At 34.2% G+C, this 5,869-nt stretch overlaps 1 non-coding gene across 1 annotated transcript in view; it reads left to right on the forward strand.

Moving 5' to 3' along the window:
- The first annotated feature begins 5,570 nt into the window (after positions 1 to 5,570).
- LOC143262540 (small subunit ribosomal RNA) overlaps positions 5,571 to 5,869 on the forward strand; it is a 1,921-nt gene continuing 1,622 nt past the window's right edge. The window contains exon 1 of the ribosomal RNA XR_013036322.1: positions 5,571 to 5,869. This exon is cut by the window's right edge and continues 1,622 nt beyond it. This is a non-coding gene — a ribosomal RNA (small subunit ribosomal RNA).

A 5,869-nucleotide genomic window follows, 5' to 3' on the forward strand; every position in this document is an offset into this window, starting at 1 on the left:
GAAAAATCCTATCATTAGATTTTTTTAAAAATACGATATTCTTGCTTAACTAACGTTTCTACATAGGGATTAAGCATTTAGAACGAAATCTAATGTCAGAAAATGGCACTTTACTCTTGACATTTTTCGGTTTTTTCAATTTTCTGGGAAATCCTATCATTAGATTTTTTTAAAAATACGATATTCTTGCTTAACTAACGTTTTTACATAGGGATTAAGCATTTAGAACGAAATCTAATGTAGGAAAATGGTACTTTACTCTTGATCGGTACGTTGGGACTTTGAAAATATTCGGGCGTTCCAATCGCTCGTCTGTTGCATCATAGCGCGTCTCGGCGCAATCGACCGATTCGCTCGATCCATTATTTTCGATTTACGGCTAAAATAAATTTTTCTAATTTTTTTCAATAACATATTCCTGCTTAAATAACTTTTTTACATAGGGATTAAGCATTTAGAACGATACATTGTTTAAAATAAGGGCACTTTACTCTTGACATTTTACGGTTTTTTCAATTTTCTGAAAAATCCTATCATTAGATTTTTTTAAAAATACGATATTCTTGCTTAACTAACGTTTCTACATAGGGATTAAGCATTTAGAACGAAATCTAATGTCAGAAAATGGCACTTTACTCTTGACATTTTTCGGTTTTTTCAATTTTCTGGGAAATCCTATCATTAGATTTTTTTAAAAATACGATATTCTTGCTTAACTAACGTTTTTACATAGGGATTAAGCATTTAGAACGAAATCTAATGTAGGAAAATGGTACTTTACTCTTGATCGGTACGTTGGGACTTTGAAAATATTCGGGCGTTCCAATCGCTCGTCTGTTGCATCATAGCGCGTCTCGGCGCAATCGACCGATTCGCTCGATCCATTATTTTCGATTTACGGCTAAAATAAATTTTTCTAATTTTTTTCAATAACATATTCCTGCTTAAATAACTTTTTTACATAGGGATTAAGCATTTAGAACGATACATTGTTTAAAATAAGGGCACTTTACTCTTGACATTTTACGGTTTTTTCAATTTTCTGAAAAATCCTATCATTAGATTTTTTTAAAAATACGATATTCTTGCTTAACTAACGTTTCTACATAGGGATTAAGCATTTAGAACGAAATCTAATGTCAGAAAATGGCACTTTACTCTTGACATTTTTCGGTTTTTTCAATTTTCTGGGAAATCCTATCATTAGATTTTTTTAAAAATACGATATTCTTGCTTAACTAACGTTTTTACATAGGGATTAAGCATTTAGAACGAAATCTAATGTAGGAAAATGGTACTTTACTCTTGATCGGTACGTTGGGACTTTGAAAATATTCGGGCGTTCCAATCGCTCGTCTGTTGCATCATAGCGCGTCTCGGCGCAATCGACCGATTCGCTCGATCCATTATTTTCGATTTACGGCTAAAATAAATTTTTCTAATTTTTTTCAATAACATATTCCTGCTTAAATAACTTTTTTACATAGGGATTAAGCATTTAGAACGATACATTGTTTAAAATAAGGGCACTTTACTCTTGACATTTTACGGTTTTTTCAATTTTCTGAAAAATCCTATCATTAGATTTTTTTAAAAATACGATATTCTTGCTTAACTAACGTTTCTACATAGGGATTAAGCATTTAGAACGAAATCTAATGTCAGAAAATGGCACTTTACTCTTGACATTTTTCGGTTTTTTCAATTTTCTGGGAAATCCTATCATTAGATTTTTTTAAAAATACGATATTCTTGCTTAACTAACGTTTTTACATAGGGATTAAGCATTTAGAACGAAATCTAATGTAGGAAAATGGTACTTTACTCTTGATCGGTACGTTGGGACTTTGAAAATATTCGGGCGTTCCAATCGCTCGTCTGTTGCATCATAGCGCGTCTCGGCGCAATCGACCGATTCGCTCGATCCATTATTTTCGATTTACGGCTAAAATAAATTTTTCTAATTTTTTTCAATAACATATTCCTGCTTAAATAACTTTTTTACATAGGGATTAAGCATTTAGAACGATACATTGTTTAAAATAAGGGCACTTTACTCTTGACATTTTACGGTTTTTTCAATTTTCTGAAAAATCCTATCATTAGATTTTTTTAAAAATACGATATTCTTGCTTAACTAACGTTTCTACATAGGGATTAAGCATTTAGAACGAAATCTAATGTCAGAAAATGGCACTTTACTCTTGACATTTTTCGGTTTTTTCAATTTTCTGGGAAATCCTATCATTAGATTTTTTTAAAAATACGATATTCTTGCTTAACTAACGTTTTTACATAGGGATTAAGCATTTAGAACGAAATCTAATGTAGGAAAATGGTACTTTACTCTTGATCGGTACGTTGGGACTTTGAAAATATTCGGGCGTTCCAATCGCTCGTCTGTTGCATCATAGCGCGTCTCGGCGCAATCGACCAATTCGCTCGATCCATTATTTTCGATTTACGGCTAAAATAAATTTTTCTAATTTTTTTCAATAACATATTCCTGCTAAAATAACTTTTTTACATAGGGATTAAGCATTTAGAACGATACATTGTTTAAAATAAGGGCACTTTACTCTTGACATTTTACGGTTTTTTCAATTTTCTGAAAAATCCTATCATTAGATTTTTTTAAAAATACGATATTCTTGCTTAACTAACGTTTCTACATAGGGATTAAGCATTTAGAACGAAATCTAATGTCAGAAAATGGCACTTTACTCTTGACATTTTTCGGTTTTTTCAATTTTCTGGGAAATCCTATCATTAGATTTTTTTAAAAATACGATATTCTTGCTTAACTAACGTTTTTACATAGGGATTAAGCATTTAGAACGAAATCTAATGTAGGAAAATGGTACTTTACTCTTGATCGGTACGTTGGGACTTTGAAAATATTCGGGCGTTCCAATCGCTCGTCTGTTGCATCATAGCGCGTCTCGGCGCAATCGACCGATTCGCTCGATCCATTATTTTCGATTTACGGCTAAAATAAATTTTTCTAATTTTTTTCAATAACATATTCCTGCTTAAATAACTTTTTTACATAGGGATTAAGCATTTAGAACGATACATTGTTTAAAATAAGGGCACTTTACTCTTGACATTTTACGGTTTTTTCAATTTTCTGAAAAATCCTATCATTAGATTTTTTTAAAAATACGATATTCTTGCTTAACTAACGTTTCTACATAGGGATTAAGCATTTAGAACGAAATCTAATGTCAGAAAATGGCACTTTACTCTTGACATTTTTCGGTTTTTTCAATTTTCTGGAAAATCCTATCATTAGATTTTTTTAAAAATACGATATTCTTGCTTAACTAACGTTTTTACATAGGGATTAAGCATTTAGAACGAAATCTAATGTAGGAAAATGGTACTTTACTCTTGATCGGTACGTTGGGACTTTGAAAATATTCGGGCGTACGCGGCGCGCTCGGCGCTTCGAACAGCTCCGGTGTCCCCATTATTTTCGATTTACGGCTAAAATAAATTTTTCTAATTTTTTTCAATAACATATTCCTGCTAAAATAACTTTTTTACATAGGGATTAAGCATTTAGAACGATACATTGTTTAAAATAAGGGCACTTTACTCTTGACATTTTACGGTTTTTTCAATTTTCTGAAAAATCCTATCATTAGATTTTTTTAAAAATACGATATTCTTGCTTAACTAACGTTTCTACATAGGGATTAAGCATTTAGAACGAAATCTAATGTCAGAAAATGGCACTTTACTCTTGACATTTTTCGGTTTTTTCAATTTTCTGGGAAATCCTATCATTAGATTTTTTTAAAAATACGATATTCTTGCTTAACTAACGTTTTTACATAGGGATTAAGCATTTAGAACGAAATCTAATGTAGGAAAATGGTACTTTACTCTTGATCGGTACGTTGGGACTTAGAAAATATTCGGCCGTACGCGGCGCGTCTCGGCGCTTCGAACAGCTCCGGTGTCCCCATTATTTTCGATTTACGGCTAAAATAAATTTTTCTAATTTTTTTCAATTACATATTCTTGCTTAGATAACTTTTTTACATAGGGATTAAGCATTTAGAACGACATATTGTTTAAAATAATGGTACTTTACTCTTGTGATTTTTCGGTTTTTTTTGATTATTTTGAAAAATAAATTTTTGTAATTTTTTTAAATACGATATTCGTGATCAGTGAACGATTTCACATATGGATTAAGCATTTAGAATCGTGCGGAAGCGTTATTAAAAAAGTTTACTCGATGCGATGGGACTTTGAAAAGTTTGTGAAAATTTTCATATTGGGAAAAAATGTGTAATTTTTTGTCTAGTTTACGGTAATGTAATTTATTTTAATGTTTACTATAAATTTTTTTTTCGTTCGTTCACGCGCTATGTTACAACAGCACGGCCGGGCGGTCTGTTGCCGCGGCGGTTTACACTCATAAGCGCGCGTGCTATTCGGCCGGCGGCGCCGGCGTCCTTGCCGGCCGTTCGGTATCTATAAGAGATACACGGTCCGTGCGAGGCGGACGGAGCAGAGCGGGTTTTGGGCCAATTCTACGATCTCGGTCGAGAAGCTGTCTCAGAGCTCCTTCGGGGCTTCGGTCCTGACTGTTTCGTGCCGTTTACGTTACGGACTTTTCTCCACACAGCGTGGCCACGGGTCGGTGTCTTTGACCGAATGGCCCATATGTGGCAAGCCCTACGGGGTTGGTTACCCGTATGCACTTTGTATGTATACTCGTACTCACTGAGCAATCGACTCTTCTGTCCGAGCGATGGAAAAATTTTTTAAAATGCATCTGTAAGATTTGGAAGCAAATCGTACCAATTGAAAACTGTGGCTAAAATGAATAGCCCAGTGGAGAGAGAAAACTATCAAAAAACTGATTTTTTAAATCAAGAGGTGTCAGAAATCGAAATGCCTAGCGCGAGCGGAAGAACACGCTTTCTCGCCAGTCCAGCATGTGTCCTGTCCGTTCTTCCTCGGCTTGCCGATTTTGCCCAGATCAGAGGTTTCGTGCTTCCGGCGGTCAGAAGATCAGCGTGAGCGTACGCGCTTCCACGACTATGGCATCACCCATGTACTTTTTCCTTTGAATATATTTGAGTACATAAAAAATATTAAAACATATAGAGAGAACTGTGTCTTGGATCTTAAAAATTTGTCAATAGCGATGATATATTATTACTTAATTTGAAGTATTTGTACGTTTTAGCTGGGACGTACATTTATCTTACAAGATGTTAATAGCGAGACTCTTGAAGATAAAATTATCTTGTGATTTTATGAAGGCAAAGATAGAAACGTACGAAGCTGGCGTACGTAGAAAAATGTGATTTTATGATAGAACAAAAATATAATACGTACGTTTTTGGGCGTACGGTAAAATATCTGTATGGTAGAAAAATGAAAGAAATTGAGCGTTAAAGAAGATATGTTACAAGCGCGGAATGTGGCAAAACTTGTACATATTTGAAAGAGAAAAGTGGTGTGTCGACCTGACATATATATATGAAACAGGCGACGATGGAAAAGGATTTAAATTTTGTCCATTTTATATATACATATTGTATAGTTCCCTGGTTGATCCTGCCAGTAGTCATATGCTTGTCTCAAAGATTAAGCCATGCATGTCTCAGTACATGCCGTATTAAGGTGAAACCGCGAATGGCTCATTAAATCAGTTATGGTTTCTTAGATCGTACTAAAATTTACTTGGATAACTGTGGTAATTCTAGAGCTAATACATGCAAAACAGAGTTCCGACCAGAGATGGTAGGAACGCTTTTATTAGATCAAAACCAATCGGTGGCGGGTGTTTACACTCGTCCATCGTTTGCTTTGGTGACTCTGAATAACTTTGTGCTGATCGCAT

Source organism: Megalopta genalis, unplaced genomic scaffold, assembly GCF_051020955.1.
Source record: "Megalopta genalis isolate 19385.01 unplaced genomic scaffold, iyMegGena1_principal scaffold0141, whole genome shotgun sequence".
In the NCBI taxonomy this organism is placed as follows: domain Eukaryota; kingdom Metazoa; phylum Arthropoda; class Insecta; order Hymenoptera; family Halictidae; genus Megalopta; species Megalopta genalis.